Here is an 18,076-nt window from a genome sequence, read left to right on the forward strand (position 1 = left end):
TTATTGAGTGACGCCATGAAATATTGCTCAGGTACTTGAATGACTGCACAGGTGCAATTGAGAGTGCTGTGTACCCTGGGAATACCTTACCTTTCATAAGGCCCTCTCTTGCTGTATGCCAGTGCTGATTTGAATATAGTCACCATCGGGTCTGCGGACTGGGTAAAGCAGACCCAGTGAAGTGCAAACTGACGGCTCCTTTGCCAGACCTGCTTTTGGCTGGAAGCAGTTCGTAACAAAAGAAATAAGTTAAGTACCGTCATCACTCCAGTGTCATTGGCAGTGGTTTGCAGATGTTGCTCCTCGGTTGTGAGTCTGAGTCCAAGAGATGTTCACTGGTGACTTCCTTGGTGATGCAAAGCCTCCTCACACATTAATGCACCATAAGTGGAAGCTGCTCTGAGAACCGTGATAGGCATGCTGCTTGGGGCATTGGTGGCTTCTGGTGGTCCTATGCCTATGTGGCAGCTGTGGCTCAGTGGTTAGCACTCTTGTCTCTGAATTAGAAGGTTGTGGATTCAAGTCTCACTCCAGGGAGTTGAGCGCACATCTAGGTTGACACTCCCAGTGCAGTACTGATGAAGTGCTGCATTGTCAGAGGTGCCATCTTTCGGATGAAACATTAAACTGGTGGATGTAAAAGATCCCATGCCACTATTCGAAGAAGAACAGGGGAGTTCTCCAAGCGTCCTGGCCAATACTTATCACTCAACCAACATCACTAAAACAGATTTTCTGGTCATTATCTTGTTGCTGTTTGTGGGACCTTGCTGTGTGGAAATTGGCTGCCACGTTTCCTACATTACAACAGTGACTACACTTCAAAAGTACTTCATTGATGGTACAGCTCTTTGGGATGTCCCAAGGTTATGAAAGGCACTATATAAAGGCAATTATATATAGGGCCTTGGTGAGACCACACTTGGAGTACTGTGTACAATTTTGGTCTCCTTACCTAAGGAAGGATATACTTGCCTTGGAGGGAGTGCAACAAAGGTTCACGAGATTGATTCCTGGGATGGCGGGACTGTCATATGAGAAGAGATTGAGTAAACTAGACCTGTATTCTCTTGAATTCAGAAGAGTGAAAGGGGATCTCATTGAAGCATACAAAATTATTACAGGGCTTGATAGGATGGATGCTGGGAGAATGTTTCTCTTAGATGGGGAGTCTAGGACCAGGGGCCACAGCCTCAGGATAAAGGGTTGGCCATTCAGGACTGAGATGAGAAGAAATTTCTTCACGCAGAAGTTGGTGAATCTTTGGAATTCTCTACCCCAGAGGGCTGTGGAGGCTCAGTCATTGGGTATATTCAAAACAGAAGTCGATAGATTTCTGACTAGTAAGGGCATCAAGGGATATGGCGATAGGGCCGGTGAATGGAGTTGAGGCAGAAGATCAGCCATGATCTCATTGAATGGCGGAGCAGGCTCGAAGGGCCGAATGGCCTACTCCTGCTCCTATTTTTTATGTTCTTATATTCTTCCTATGGCCTCAGATCTCCTTGGCATGTCTCTGCTGCTTGTCTTCCTCCCCTAACACGTCCAGCAAAGTAATACCTGCCGATGCACCATGCTGAATCACTCTCCACCATCTCTCTTGCCTTGCTTTGTACCAGATCCCGGCTGACTTTCCCCACTGCCTTCAAGGCAGCATTACTGCAACCTGAGCTGGGAGACGGGCAGCGGCAAACTTGGCCTAATTGGTGTTCAGCAAGCCCTCAACATGTCAAATAAAAAGCTGTTGTTACGGTCACTGCGCATTGATGTGCATTAATTCAGTTTGTTCCCAGGGGGAATGTCAGGAGTTTGGACAGACATGTGCCAATGTTCCATTCGTGCTGACGAATCATATTACTGCACATTAGCATATAGTTAATGCATGCATCAGCTCTGAGGCACGGACTAATTTCACGACCACAGTGGAATATCTGTTCCGAGCAGTGCCATTGGAGGTAGGCGCATCTCACGGGAAAGTTCGAAAAAGGGAGAGGAATCCCGGGGTGCTCGGCCACACTTCCTGGTCGCCGCTTATAGATCAACATTGGTGGTATGGTTCCCAACTCTGGTTGGATGTATTCCTGGAGGTTTAATCACATGATCTCATGCCTCCAACCGCCCCACCCCCACGCTCCCGCCATTGGTCTCCGACACGTTCTCCAACCGCCCCATCCCCACGTTCCCACCATTGGTCTCCGACACGTTCTCCAACCGCCCCACCCCCACGTTCCCGCCATTGGTCTCCGACACGTTCTCCAACCGCCCCACCCCCACGCTCCCGCCATTGGTCTCCGACACGTTCTCCAACCGCCCCACCCCCACGCTCCCGCCATTGGTCTCCGACACGTTCTCCAACCGCCCCACCCCCACGCTCCCGCCATTGGTCTCCAACACGTTCTCCAACCGCCCCACCACTACGTTGCCACCATTGGTCTCCGACACGTTCTCCAACCACCCCACCCCCACGTTCCCACCATTGGTCTCCGACACGTTCTCCAACCGCCCCACCCCCACGCTCCCGCCATTGGTCTCCGACACGTTCTCCAACCGCCCCACCCCCACGTTCCCACCATTGGTCTCCGACACGTTCTCCAACCGCCCCACCCCCACGCTCCCGCCATTGGTCTCCAACACGTTCTCCAACCGCCCCACCACTACGTTGCCACCATTGGTCTCCGACACGTTCTCCAACCGCCCCACCCCCACGTTCCCACCATTGGTCTCCGACACGTTCTCCAACCGCCCCACCCCCACGCTCCCGCCATTGGTCTCCAACACGTTCTCCAACCGCCCCACCACTACGTTCCCACCATTGGTCTCCGACATGTCCTGCAACCGCCCCACCCCCACGTTCCCACCATTGGTCTCCGACACGTCCTGCAACCGCCCCACCCCCACGTTCCCACCATTGGTCTCCGACACGTCCTGCAACCGCCCCACCCCCACGCTCCTGCCATTGGTCTCCGACACGTTCTCCAACCGCCCCACCCCCATGCTCCCGCCATTGGCCTCCGACACGTTCTCCAACCGCCCCACCCCGCACGTTCCCACCAGACATTCTTATTATGAACAGCTAGCTTGAGCTAGTCACTTTATTCAGCCAGGTGGACTTGTACAGCATCCATCTTGACTACTGCCTTGTGGGTAGCCTGGTGCATCGTGGGTAGCCCACTCTTATATACATACAGCTCCACCTAGTGTACCATTCTAGGATGACATGTTACTGATCATTATATCCCCTTTTGAGGTTAAACAAAATCAAAATCAATTATAACGACATAAACAACTTCACAACAGTCAATACATTTTCAATATAGTTTTCTTTGTACTCAAAGATTAAGTCTATCAGGCTTTTTTACTTCACGTGTGGATCTTCTCAGCACGGGTAAGTCTGATGTGTTTTCATGAGAGCCTGTATGTGTGTTTGTGTTAGATTGTTCTGGTGGTGAGTCACAAGATTTAGTTGCGGCATTGTTATCAATCTGCTCTTGGATAGTTTCTTGTGTTTTCAGGAGGGAACGGCGGTTCCTCCTGAGAATCTGTCCTTCCTCAGTTCTAACAGTGTATGACCTTGGTCCTACTTCCTCAAGAACTGTAGCTTTCCTGTTCGATGCATCTGGATCCTCAATCCTGACAACATCATCCCTTGTCAATGGTTTCAGAGTTTTGGATGACTTGTCATAGTTTGATTTCTGTTTCAGCTTTAACAGTTGAAGTCTCTGTCTCAGTTCCTTACTCTGCTTTTCTTTTGCACAGCAGGGTAGCGTGGTGCGCAACTTGCGACCCATAAGGAGTTCAGCAGGTGAAGAACCACAGTCTAAAGGGGAGGCTCGGTAGCTCAGCAGGGCGAGATAAGGATCAGACTTGCTTTCTGTTGCTTTCTTCAGTAGCTGTTTGAGAACTTGAACACCTTTCTCTGCCTTACCATTCGACTGAGCATATAGAGGACTGGATGTGATGTGTTGAAAGTCATAATGTGCTGCAAACTGTTGCCACTCCTTACAGTTGAAGCACGGACCATTGTCGTTAACGGCCATCCTGGGAATTCCATGTCTGGCAAAGATGGATTTCACATGCATTATGACACTGCTTGCTGTGGTGCTTGAGAGCAGCGCCATCTCAGGATAGTTAGAATAGTAGTCAATCACTAATAGATATTCTTTACCATTCAAATGAAATAGGTCCATACCAACCTTTTGCCATGGTGCTGTTGGTAAGTCAGCTACTATCATTGGTTCCTTTGCTTGTTTGTTTTGGTGTTTCCGACATGTCTCACATTTGCCTATCATGTTCTCAATGTCCTTATTTATGCCAGGCCAATAAACAGTGTCTCTTGCTCTCCTTTTGCATTTTTCAATTCCGAGGTGTCCCTCATGAATCCTTTTGAGCATGTCATGACGTAGAGCCTGTGGAATGACTATTCTGTTCTGTTTTAGTAATAGTCCACTTGCGACACTCAATTCTGACCTGATGTGAAAGTACTTTGGACAGGAACCTTTTGGCCAACCATGGTGAATGTTCTCTATTATTGTTTGTAACACTGTATCTTTTACTGTTTCTTCTGCTATTTGCTTTGATTTTGTGTCTGACACAGGCAGCGCAGCAGTGACCATACTCACATGAACATCCACGTCTTCTTCAGTAGAGCTCACATGACTCATTGTGGGTGCTCGGGATAGTGCATCTGCTAACACTATGTGTTTGCCTGGTGTGTAGATCACAGAATCACAGAATCACAGAAACCCCACAGTGCAGATAGAGGCCATTTCTGCCCATCGAGCCTGCACCGACACATATCCCACCCGATCCCTGTAACCCCTACACCAACACATATCCCACCCTATCCCCGTAACCCCACATATTTAATCCCCCTAACACTAAGGGTCAATTTATCATAGTCAATCAACCTAACCCGCACATCTTTGGACTGTGGGAGGAAACCGGAGCACCCGGAGAAAACCCACGCAAACACGGGGAGAATGTGCAAACTCCACACAGACAGTCACCCGAGGCCAGATTCGAACCCGGGTCCCTGGCGCTGTGAGGCAACAGTGCTAACCACTATGCCACAGTTCAAAGTTATATCTTTGCAGCTTCATCATGAGTCGTTGAATCCTTGGAGACATCTCATTCAGGTTTTTTTTATGATGGCAACCAGTGGGCAGTAACGCTATTTTCCTTGCGTCTGGCTTCGTACCGAACCCGATGGCAGCAATGTAGAGTTCGAATTGTTGTTTGAAAGTCCGCCAATTGCAGTCGACATTCCCCGTGAGTTTCAAACCCTCCGGTGGCTTCAAATTCTCCATGTTGCGTTTCACAATATTCAGCAGATGTTACCAATCCTGGTACCATGTTATGTTCATAAATAAATAGACATTCTTATTATGAACAGCTAACTTGAGCTAGTCACTTTATTCAGCCATGTGGACTTGTACAGCATCCATCTTGACTACTGTCTTGTGGGTAGCCTGGTGCATCGTGGGTAGCCCACTCTTATATACATACAGCTCCACCTAGTGTACCATTCTAGGATGACATGTTACTGATCATTACAGTTCTCCAACCACCCCCCACGTTCCCACCATTGGTCTCCGACAAGTTCTCCAACCGCCCCACCCCCACGCTCCCACCATTGGTCTCCGACACGTTCTCCAACCGCCCCACCCCCACGGTCCCGCCATTGGTCTCCGACACATTCGCCAACCGCCCCACCCCCACGGTCCCGCCATTGGTCTCCGACACATTCGCCAACCGCCCCACCCCCACGCTCCCGCCATTGGCCTCCGACACGTCCATCGTTACGGCACACTGCCTTCCCACGCCAATTGGGAAACAAACTGGATTGGATGATTCCTGACTGTCAGACAGGCTTTTTACCCCATCTTCAATATTTTTATAACTAATAAGCAAAAGTGTTGAAAGGAAATGAGGAAAAAACTATTTATATTTAATGCCCCAATTAATTTTCTTTCTGGAGATTAAACTTTAATTCCTGGAGACTGCAGGTCAACCATGGAGAGTTGAGAGCCAGTGCCCAGCCCACCCAAAAAGGGGGTACATGACAAGCGAACCCCACAGACCAAAATAAAAAATCGTTACGTGGCTGATTTGTTTTTAAAAAGTAGATTTCTCATGAGCTGCTGCTGGAGTCTGAATTATAGAAGCCAGTCGTTACACGTGTCTGTAGACAGATGATTGCTACTGTGTCATGTATAAAGGGTTCTTTTGCTTGGTGTGTGAGAAAAAATGATGAAATCTGTTAGTGGTTACCGTCACAGCAAAGGATTGTTAGCCCGGCGACAATAACTCTGCTTATGATTCACACACGAGTGGTTTTTATAACGAGCTTTATTACAGTGACTGATTTGGGCTTCCATTTATATTACATGACATGCAACTAATACAACCTGATTCCCAGGTTCCGACTACCTCCGAGAACGCTCTCTGATGTCAGAGAACAACACAGGTCCCGGAGCGACCAACTACCGCCCTCCGCGCAGCTGCATTGCTCCTGACCCCCGAGAACGCCCTGAAGTTAAAGGGGACCTGGTTCTATTCTTATACTATAATACAACCTTGGCCTGTGCGTATGTAATACGTAGTTTGCACGTTTAGCTGAGGCTGCAGCTTAAAATCTTTTCAGCATTTGCCTCTGTGCTGCAAGCTTTGTTTATAGTAAGTGCTTAGACCAAACGTTTATCCCGTTCCCTAGACCTGTTGTCCATATAGAGATAAGATTCGGTTCCCTTTCTCTCACATTTGCTCGACCACTAAAAATGCTAAAAGAAGGAATGCTGGGATAGATTGACTTTTTAAATCATCTTAAAACATTCAAAAATCCCAGTGACTGTTCCCGGTTTCAGCAGTGGGAGGTGTCCTGGTCTGTAGGTCGGTCAGTGTGGGGAGACCCTCACCCCTCCATCCCCGTCACCCTCGCCATCAGCAGCAAGCAGCCCATTGCTCTCAACCTTTGAACTCTTGTCAGCCTGGGTTTATGCTTACACTCTGGTGCGACATGTAGTTTTGAATTATTAATAAGAATAGATTATGCAAGAACTACATTTCCTTCAGCAGGGTTAGTTTATTTTCAGCTCACAGTGATCTCCCTCCAACCCTTTCTCTATGGAAATGCTCTCACGTTTTGCAATGTATCAAAGGTAGCAGCGATCTAAAAAGTTTGCCTTTCTGATTTATCAATACTAAAGGAAACAGACTTCCTTTTCTCAAAAACTGCTAGCTTCTGCTGTAGTAGGTAGCTGCCTTCAAAGGACTTTTCTGAAACATCTGGATTCAAAGTGGATTATTACCAATTTCCCTCATGGATGTGCATTAAATATTTGGCTTGTGACAGACAGTCTTTCTGATCTCCCCTCCCCCCCCCCGCCCCCCCAAGGCTTAGCTGGTAAATTTGCTGAACGTTGTTGGACTCGACCATAAAGATAAAGAAGTTCCAAGGTTCAAACCCTGGTTGCTGATCTCTGCTACAGTGGTAATCCGGGCACTAGAATTGGTCTTCGCTCCCTTGAGCTGGAAAGGGAGGGGAGGGGGTGGAAAACACCCCTTCCAGGTGAAACAGCGATTTACTTGTACTTCTTGCAATCTAGTATACTGTATTTGCTGCTCACGATGTGGTCTCCTCTACATTGGGGAGACCAAACGCAGATTGGGTGACCGCTTTGCGGAACACCTCCGTTCAGTCCGTAAGGGTGACCCGAGCTTCCGGTCGCCTGTCATTTTAATTCACCGCTCCATTCCCACTCAGACCTCATCGTCCTTGGCCTCTTGTATTGTTCCACGGAAGCTCAATGTAAACTCGAGGAACAGCACCTCATCTTCCGATTAGGCACTTTGCAGCCTTCCGGACTCAATATCGAGTTCAATAATTTCAGATCATAACCCCGGCCCCTATTACTTTTTTACTTGTAATTTTTCCACTCCTTTCCCCCTCCCCCCTTTCCTTTTGTTTCTCTCTCACACCTGGCAGCTATCTCTTGCCCTGCCAGTACACTTCACACCTAATCTCAGCCTATTACCATCTCGTCTAGCTTCTAATATCTTTTATTGTCTCTTCTACTACTTTTGTCTCTTTTACTTCTTTTGTCCGATCGCAGCCCTGCCTTCGATCTATTTTCTTTTCTTTCCAGTTTTGAAGAAGGGTTCGACCCGAAACGTCAACTCAAATTTCTCTCCACGGATGTTGCCTGACCTGCTGAGTTTTTCCAGCATTTTCTGTTGTTATTTCAGATTTCCAACATCTGCAGTATTTTGTTATCGTACTAGGATTTCCCTTCCTGATTGTTAGCCAGCATTGAAGGTGTCAGCTGTGGCTCAGTGGTAGAACCGTCACCTCTGAGTCAGAAGGTTGTGGGCTCAAGCCCCACTCTAGAGTCTTGAGCACGTAATCTAAGTTGACACTCCAGTGCTGTGCTGAGGGAGTGCTGCACCGTCAGAGGTGCCATCTTTCCTATCAGGTGGATGTGAAAGATCCCATGGCACTATTTTGAAGAAGAGCAGGGGAGTTCTCACTGGTGCCCTGGCCAATATTTATCGCTCAAGCAACAGCACTAAAAAAACAGATTATCTGGTCGATGTCACTTTGCTGTTTGTGGGAGCTTGCTGTGCACAGATTGGCTGCCGCATTTCCAGCGACTATGCTTCAAAAAAAGTACTTCATTATCTGTAAAGTGCTTTAGGAATTCTGAGTTCGTGGAAGGGGCTGTATATAAATGCAAGTCTTTCTTTATCTGCTACTGGACAGCGTGTGCATGTGTGTATTGGGTGAAGACAAGATTGGACTCAGCTGTGATGGTGAAATAGGTCGCATTTAGGCTTATAGATGTAGAGAGGCCACCTAATCAAATTCTTGACACCTGTCTAACTGCACTGAGGGATGAGAGAAAAGTGGAAAACCAGAAAAACCTGACATTTAAAGTAGGACCTTGCATTGGGAGCCCATCAGCAGGGCTTCAGATCAGCTCCAGGCAAAGATTTTAACGTTTTTAGACTCAATGTAAGATCACATAATATCGCAAGGCTATAATGCAGACTTCCAACTTCCAAGTGTGCTCCAAATGAAAGAAATATTTGCATTTATATAGCACCTTTTACGACCACAGGACGTCGCAAAACATTTTACCGTCAATGAAGTACTTTTGGAGTGTAGTCACTGTTGTAATGTAGGAAATGCGGCAGCCAATTCGCGCACAGCAAGCTCCCACAAACAGCAGTGTGATAATGACCAGATCATCTGTTTTTTTTGTTGGTTGAGTGATAAATATTGGCCAGGACACCGGGGAGAACTCCTGTGCTCTCCTTTGAAATAGTGCCATGGTAACTTTTACATCCACCCGTGAGGGCAGACGGGGCCTCGGTTTATCTGAAGGACTCCCTCAGTACGGCACTGGAGTGTCAGCATTGACTTTGGTGCTCCAGTCTCAGGAGTGGGGCTTGAAAACTCAGAGGAATGCTGGCAACAGTTGTATTAATTAAATAGAGGCAAGAAAGATTGCAATAGAGGGAGAGAATGGCTTGACTTATTTTTCAATTTTGAATGCAAGCCCGAAGGTATTACAGCAGAATGAATGCAGGCCAGCAGCGTATCTAGAGAAACATTTGAGGAGAATTATGGTCGAGCGGCCAAGCATTTTACTGTGATGCCATCTATCAAAAACTGATCTTTGTGCATTAACACTTTTTTAAGCAAGCTGAATGGCCATCAGTCTGTGAATAAAAACATACTCCTGACTATTGAATGAACAAAGTTTGATGTTGAAGTGCAAACCGGTTCCTTACCACCTGAATGTAATGTGAGAGGGAGAATGGTGCAGAGTGGCTTGATAGTAGCTGGGGGCGTGGAACCGAGTTCCTTATTCACAGCTCAAGAGGTAATTGAAGTGTTTCCAAGCTTGTAAGCCCTCTGAATTTCTTCAGGTTTGATTTCTTGAATAAAAGCTGTGACCTTTTCATCTTGGGCAGGGCTTCAAAACCCACAGAAATCATTGGAAACCTGAACGCCCTGATCTGCAATTTAAAGCTGTCCCGAAAAAAAGATATTTTACTATCCTAAGAAACACCAGCTCCTTATACCCGGGGCTTGAACCGATTCAGATTGATCCTGCCTGGTAGCAGGTAGTACAGAAAGCAAATTGTGAAGTGTTCTGTATCTGTAATGTGCCAGAGAGGGAGTCATAAACACTGCATGCCTTATCAAAGAAGTGTTTATAGCAAAGGTTATGTTCGAGTGTTTTATATGGTGCACCTGATGGTATGACAGAGTGTGACAGTAGGGGGTTGAGTTGTTAAGAGAAGTGTTTCATATGTGTTTAATAAAGGGGGATCCGTGAGTGTAAGTTAGATTTGAAGCCATGTCCCAGAGGTAAAAGGACAATGGTCTAAGTCACTGCACGAGCCAGTGCCCTAGTATTTACATATTTAAATATCAGAAAATATTTATTTTGAATGCTTTTAAAATGGTCAGCCAGATTCTGAAACACAAGAATTGCTTATCCCCACACGAATGTTCCCCTTTAATCATTAAAGGGGAGGGACAGGACACAGAAGGAGTTGTGGATTAGAGACAAAAAAGAAAGCAGAAATTGTTGGAAATGCACAGCAAATCTGTCAGAAAGGTTAACATTTCAAATGAGGCCTCTCCGTTAGACCTGGATTACAGCCTCTCGATTGTCTGCATTCGGACATAATTCAAACCCGGTCCACGATGAATTACAGATTTTGGTGTTTCCTCTTTTCGGAATCTTGCCGTTGTTTATTTTCTTCTTCCTGAACACTGGAGCAGATTGTGTGACTGTTTTCCTTTTTCAATCAGCTGGGTCTATGCAGGTAGGGTTGTCAACTCTGATTAGACGTATTCCTGGAGATTTCATCACGTGACCTCCCACCTCCAACCCTCGCTCCCGCCATTGGCCGCCCAACACGTCCAACCTCACGGCCCACCACCTTCCCACGGCCAATTGTAAAACAAACAGACTCTTTGTTACCCAATTGGATGATTCTTCACTGTCAGTCAAACAGCCTTTTTCCCCCCCATTGACAACATTTTTAGAACTAATAAACAAAAGCATTCAACGAAAATGAAAAAAGATTTTTTTAATGTCCCCATAATTCTTTTCCCGTGTTGTTTGCAGCATGTCCTGGAGGGACAGGACACAGAAGGAATTATGGATTAGAGATGAAAAGGAAAACAGAAATTGTTGGAAATGCACAGCATTTAAATCTTTAATTCCTGGAGACTCCAGGGAAATCCTGGAGGGGTTGGCAACCCTTATGTGCAGGTGTTGCTTCACCTGCTGTCGAATGATAGGGTTATAGATTTCAAGTGATCCTTGTTTGTTGCACTGAAGCCATGAATCTGTTTTGATAAAAAGAGAGGAAAAATGTGTCTCGGTTGGAAGAAGCCACATCTGATCAACATAGAGAGCTTCTTGGAACAGAAGGGAAGCCTCAGGCTACAGTTACTGACCGTAGGGCTGTGATGTGCAGTCGGCCCTTGTTCATACTTCAGACTGACCAGAGTTTGACCAGTGCTGAGGTGCAGTGACAAGCAAACTCTGGCCATGTGACTCCAGTTTCCTGCCAGCTAACTTTTATTGCTGAGATAGTGTGTGCAAGGGCGTCTGTCTGCCTTTTGATTTTACAAAGATTCCATTCGTAAATCATAAAGTTCCTAGCAGGACCAACAGACCATCTGGGCAATTAAAATCTAGCGTTGCATAAGAACATAAGAAATAGGAGCAGGAGTAGGCCATATGACCCCTCGAGCCTGCTCCAACGCAGTATGTATTTGCTTGGCTCATTCAATAAGATCATGGCTGATCTAACTCAACTCCACTTTCCTGCCCTATCCCCATATCCCTTGATTCCCTTTGCATTTCAGACAGGAGTTATACTGCAACCCTGTGTGAATCCAAAGTGATGTAAGGCCTGTGAAAGAATGGGTTTGCGTAGGAGATGGTATAGCAAGGGTGCAGGGAGGGACAAGTGCACGTAGATGTTTAAGCTGAACAATAGAGGAAAATTAAACTAAATAATGAACATAGTATGGATAAAACTGAGTATGGATAAAACTGAGAAATGTAGTGATGAGAGTGTTGGGAGGGTAGAGGTAAGGGAATATGGCGAACCTTCAACAGTTGATCCAGTTAGATCTAGCATGTCTAAATTAATAATAGATTTCCTTTTGCTTTAAACCTGGCAATGTTCCTTAATCCCAATCTCTGAAAACTACCCTGTAAGACCTCTCTGAGTGAGACTGTTAATCTATACTGAATTGTGGGCTGTCCTCACTTTTGGACTGAGAGCCACTGGATAAGGAGAAAGAGAGAACTTTCAATCCCATCAATCTGGGCCAGATTTGAACCCAAACCTAAAGGTGTAAAAAAAATTGCGTTTGTCTCACTGTGTTTTCAAATGACCCAACATTGCCATCCTGTAATACATGTAGGCTCTAGTGAGTGTTGGCTCATTATTAAACACAGTAACTGTGTGCCACTTTACTCATTATTTCCTGCCCTGATAGGTCAGTGAGCGGTGTGCACTCTGTTTAGAAAGCGCTAAACGTCGGATTCTGTTAACCAATGCTTTTGATGTGGCCTTGAGGTTTTTTTTACTTATTAAATGTGCCTCGTCACAACGGAGTATGTATTTGCTTGGCTCACACACCCCTTGTGAATCAGCGTCGTGAGGGCACATCTGCTGGGTGGACCAATCAGCCTGAGAGTTTCCATGGAAACTCCATATCAGCTCCAAAAAATCTTTGTGAGCCAAGCAAAGATCGAGCGGGGGTCATGTGAAAACAAAAAGAAGCCATGAAATGTTTGAAAGGTGATGCAATCCAGTTGAGAGAACCTCTGCAAATATAGCAGTATCTCTGAGTGTGAGGGCAGTCCGACGGTGGAATAGTTTGCTATTTAACCCCGAGGCTGCCAGCAGGTTCAGGGGACTCTGGTCTCCCTGGACTAACCAGTTTGGTCTGCTTTTCAATTCATGGACAGTGATACAGAAACTAGCATTAATATTGCAGTAGTAAAATGACTCCAATGTGAGGAATAACTGTGCTGCTGAAATATTAATCTGAGTTTACTCAACTGAGAACCTAAAGCACAATTTTACATAAAAATGTCAACACTATCTGCACTCACTCTGTCAGCTCTTTTTTCCCCTCATATTCTCTCAGCCCTATTTGTTTGCCAACAGAATAACACTGATTGCACGTCAGAAAGTAATTAATTGGATGTGTAGTGTTTCGGGATACCCCGAATGGGGTGATCTGCATATTATAAAGGCATGTTATTTTTCTTCTCCCTCCTTTTCATCCCTCCATTCTCTCCCTCCCTCCCTTCCATCCCTCCCTCCTTTTTTCCCCTCCCTCCTTTTTTCCCTCGCTCCCTCCCTCCATTTCCCCCTCCCTCCTTTTTCCCCACCCTCCTCCTCCTTTTATCCCTCATTTTCCCCCTACCTCACTTCCTTTTACCCTCCCTCCCTTCCTCCTTTTCTCCCCCTCCTTTTCCCCCCACCCTCCCTCCTTTCCCCCTCCCTTCTTTCCCCCATCCCTCCTTTATCCCCTCCCTTCCTCCTGTTTCCCCCTCCTTTTCCCCCACCCACCCTCCTTTTCCCCACCCTCCCTCCTTTCCCCCTCCCTCCTTTACCACATCCCTCCTTTATCCCCTCCCTTCCTCCTGTTTCCCCCTCCTTTTCCCCCACCCACCCTCCTTTTCCCCACCCTCCCTCCTTTCCCCCTCCCTCCTTTACCACATCCCTCCTTTATCCCCTCCCTTCCTCCTGTTTCCCTTCCCTCCTTTTCCCCCATCCTCCCTCCTTTTTCCCCCCTCCCACCTTTTTATTCTAACTCTTTATGCCTTTATTCTACCTACTTTTTTTTACATTTTCAATGATTAAAATCTTTAGCTTCTAGTTCCTTGCCGCTGCTATCCATTTTGAATGTTTTTCTTTTAAAAGATTTGCATTGGCTTCACTGGTTGGTAATAGGTTGGGAGGTAAGAGACAGAGCGTGCGGACAAAGAGAATATTCTCTGATTGGCAGGATGCAACAATTGATCCCAGGGATCTCTACTGGAGCCTCAGCTTTTCACCAAATATATTAATGACTTGGATGAAGGAATAGAGAGTTGTATATCCAAGTTTACAGATGATACTAAGTTAGGAGGCACAATCAGTTGTGTAGATGGGAGCCAGAAGTTACAAAGGTACATAGACATATTAAGAGAGTGGGAAAGACCATCATGGCAGATGCAGTTCAATGTGGGAATGTGTGAGGCCAGCCACTTGGAAACTTAGGAACAGGAGTAGGCCATTCACCCTCATGAGCCTGTTCCACCATTCAGTTAGATCATGGATTATCTGTACCTCAATCCCATTTACCTGCCTTTGTTCCATACCCCTTTATACCCTTATATCATAATCTAATCGATTTTAATCTGAAAATTTCAATTGACCCAACATCCACAGCCTTTTGGGGAGTTCCCGATTTCCACTGCCCTTTGTGTGGGAAAAGTGCTTCCTGATTTCACTCCTAAATGACCTAGCTTTACTTTTAAGATCATGCCCTCTTGTTCTGGATTCGCCAACTAGAGGAAATAATTTCTCTGCATCGACTCTATTGAATCCCTTAATCATTTTAAATACCTCAATTAAATCACCCCTCAACCGTATCAACTCAAGGGAATACAAGCCCAGTTTATGCAATCTGTATTCATAATTCAACCCTTTTAGCCTGGGTATCATTCTGGTGATTCTGTGCTGTACCCCCGCCAAGGCCAATTTATCCTTCCTGAGGTTCGGTGCCCAAAACTGAATGCAGTACTCTATATGGCGGTCTGCACAGAGAGGAATTAAACGGAGTGCATGTAAACAGAGTGTTTCATTTGGGAATTTGGAAAGAGTGGGAATTCGGAGAAGAAGGGGAAGGAGCTGCTGCTTTTTGCCTACACTACTTGTAGTGCTTTGTGTTACAGGTAGATATTTAATTTCATTACCCATAACTTAATCTAGATCAATTAAGTAGTCAAGAAACTAAACTGTAAACTAAGTTACTTAAATACAAATTTAATTAAATAGAACAAGGTCATATCGGGATGGCAGTGCAGTTGGTGTGCCTCAACTGCAGCATGTGGGAGTTTGTGGAGAGCATTGTGATCCCAGACAACCACGTTTGCAGTAAGTGCCTGCATCTTGAGGAACTTCAGCTCAGAGTTGTTGAGCTGGAGATTGAGGTGCATTAGGGAGGGGGAGAGTTACCTGGACACTTTGATCCAGGAGGCAGTCACACCCCTTAGGTTAGGTAGTGGTACAGGTCTGGTTAGTGGTCAGGGACAGGAGGGTGTGACTGCAACTCAGGCAGGTAAGGGGACCCCAGGTGCAGTGCTGGAGGAGCCTCAGCCTTTACCCTTGTCCAACAGGTATGAGGTTCTTGCTGCCTGTGTGGATGAGAGAAAAGCCTGCAGAATGGATGAGCAAGCTGACCATGGCACCATGGTGCAGGAGGCCATTCAAGTGGCAGGAGTGAAAGGGAATGTAGTTGTGGTAGGGGAGAGTATAGCCAGGGGGATAGATACTGTTCTCTGCAGCCACGACCAGGAGTTCGAAAGTTGTGTTGCCTGCCCGGTGCCAGGGTTAAAGACATCACCTCACGGCTAGAGAAGAACTTGGAAGGGGAGGGGGAGGATCCAGCTGTCGTGGTCCACGTAGGAACCAACAACGTAGGTAGAACTAGGAATGAGATTCTGTTGAGAGAGTTTGAGGAGTTGGGGTCCAAATTAAAAAGCAGAACCTCAAAGGTAATAATCTTTGGATTCTTACCTGCACCATGCGCCAATTGACATAGGGATAAGCAGATTAGAAGGTTAAATGCGTGGCTCAAAGAGTGGTGTGGGAGGCAGAGGTTTCGCTTCATGGGGCACTGGCACCAGTACTGGGGAAAGAGGAAGCTGTTCCGTTGGGACGGGCTCCACTTAAACCGGGCTGGAACAAATAGCTACGGCAGTAGACATGGCTTTAAACTAATGAAGGGTGAGTGGGAGGATTCAGGAAAGAGTAAATTTAAAAGCAGCAAGAGAAATGTCAAGGCAGAGTAGAGTTTTGGGTAAAAATAAGCAGAGTGGGTCAGGAAGGGACAGAGAGAGTAACAAAGGTAATAGGCATCAGTGACTAAGGTGACATCAGGGAAAAATAGAAAAAAGTCAAAGCTAAAGGCACTATATCTGAATGTGTGAAGCATTCGTAACAAAATAGATGAATTAATAGCGGAGATAGAAATTAATAGGTTTGATATAATAGCCATTACAGAGACATGGTTGCAAAGTGACCAAGGTTGGGAACTAAATATTCCAGGATACTTAACTTTTAGAAGAGATAGGCAAAATGGAAAAGGAGGAGGGGTAGCCCTGATAATAAAGGATGGGATAAATACAGTAGAGAGAAAGGATCTTAGCTCTGAAAATCAAGAAGTAGAATCAGTTTGGGTGGAGCTAAGAAACAGCAAGGGGCAGAAAACATTGGTGGGAGTTATTTATAAGCCCCCAAACAGTAGTTGTAATTTTGGACAGAGTATAAATCAGGAAATTAGAGGCGCGTGTAACAAGGGTAATACAGAAATCATGGGGAACTTTAAGCAACATATAGACTGGGCAAACCAAATTTGCAGTAATAGTGTGGAGGAAGAATTCATGGATTGTATGCAAGATAGTTAGATAGTTTTCTCGATCAGTATGTTGAGGAACCAACTAGGGAACAGGCTATTTTAGATCTAGTATTGTGCAATGAGAAAGGGTTAATTAATAACCTTGTAGTAAAGGGGCCTTTAGAGAAGAGTGACCATAATATGATAGAATATTATATTAAGTTTGAAAGTGATTTAGTTAAATCCGAAACTAGGGTCTTAAATCTAAACAAAGCAAACAACGTAGGTATGAGGGGCGAGTTGGCTGAGGTAGATTGGGAAACTCCATTAAAAGGTATGACGGTAGACAAGCACTGGCTAGCACTTAAAGAATTAATACATAATTGACAACAAATATACATTCCCTTAAGGCACAAAAACCCCACAGGAAAAGTGGTCCAACCGTGGCTGACAAGAGAAGTTAAAGATAGTATTAGATCAAAGGAAGAGGCTTATAATGTTGCCAAAAAGAGCAGTAAGCCTGAGGATTGGGACGATTTTAGAATTCAGCAAAGGAAGACCAAGAAATTGATTTTTTAAAAAAGGAAAAGATTAGTGATTACAGGCTGAGACAGGAGAAATTATAATGGGGAATAAGGAAATGGCAGAGATTTTAAAAAATACTTTGTGTCTGTCTTCACGGAAGAAGACGCAAAAAACCTCCCAGAAATAGTGGAGAACCAAGGGTCTAGCGAGAATGAGGAACTGAAAGAAATTAGTATTAGCAAAAAAATAGTACTGGAGAAATTAATGGGACTGAAAGCTGATAAATCCCCTGGACCTGATGGCCTACTTCCTAGGGTTTTGAAAGAGGCAGCAATAGAGATAGTGGATGCATTGGTTGTCATCTTCCAAAATTCCATAGATTCTAGAATGGTTCCCGTGGATTGGAAGGTAGCAAATGTAACCCCACTATTTAAGAAAGGAGGGAGAGAGAAAACGGGGAACTACAGACCAGTTAGCCTGACATCAGTAGTAGGGAAAATGCTAGAATCTATTATTAAGGACATGATAACAGGGCACTTAAAATAATAATTATAGGATTGGGCAGAGTCAACATGGATTTATGAAAGGGAAATCATGTTTGACGAATCTGTTAGCATTTTTTGCGGTTGTAACTAGAAGAATAGATAAGGGGGAACCAGTGGATGCGGTGTATTTGGATTTTCAGAAGGCATTTGATAAGGTGCCACACATGAGGTTATTAAACAAAATTAGGGCTCATGGGATTGGGGGTAATATATTAGCGTGGATTGAGGATTGGTTAACGGACAGAAAACAGAGAGTAGGAATAAACCGGTCATTTTTGGGTTGGCAGGCTGTAACTAGTGGGGTACCGCAAGGATCAGTGCTTGGGCCTCAGCTATTCACAATCTACATCAA

At 45.5% G+C, this 18,076-nt stretch overlaps 1 protein-coding gene across 6 annotated transcripts in view; it reads left to right on the forward strand.

Moving 5' to 3' along the window:
* Positions 1–18,076, forward strand: part of spata20 (spermatogenesis associated 20) — a 475,652-nt gene that overhangs the window by 208,232 nt on the left and 249,344 nt on the right. The gene's annotated exons all lie outside the window — the stretch shown is intronic.

Source organism: Somniosus microcephalus, chromosome 21 (genome assembly GCF_052327205.1).
Source record: "Somniosus microcephalus isolate GS21.2 chromosome 21, FLI_Smic_1.0, whole genome shotgun sequence".
NCBI lineage: Eukaryota > Metazoa > Chordata > Chondrichthyes > Squaliformes > Somniosidae > Somniosus > Somniosus microcephalus.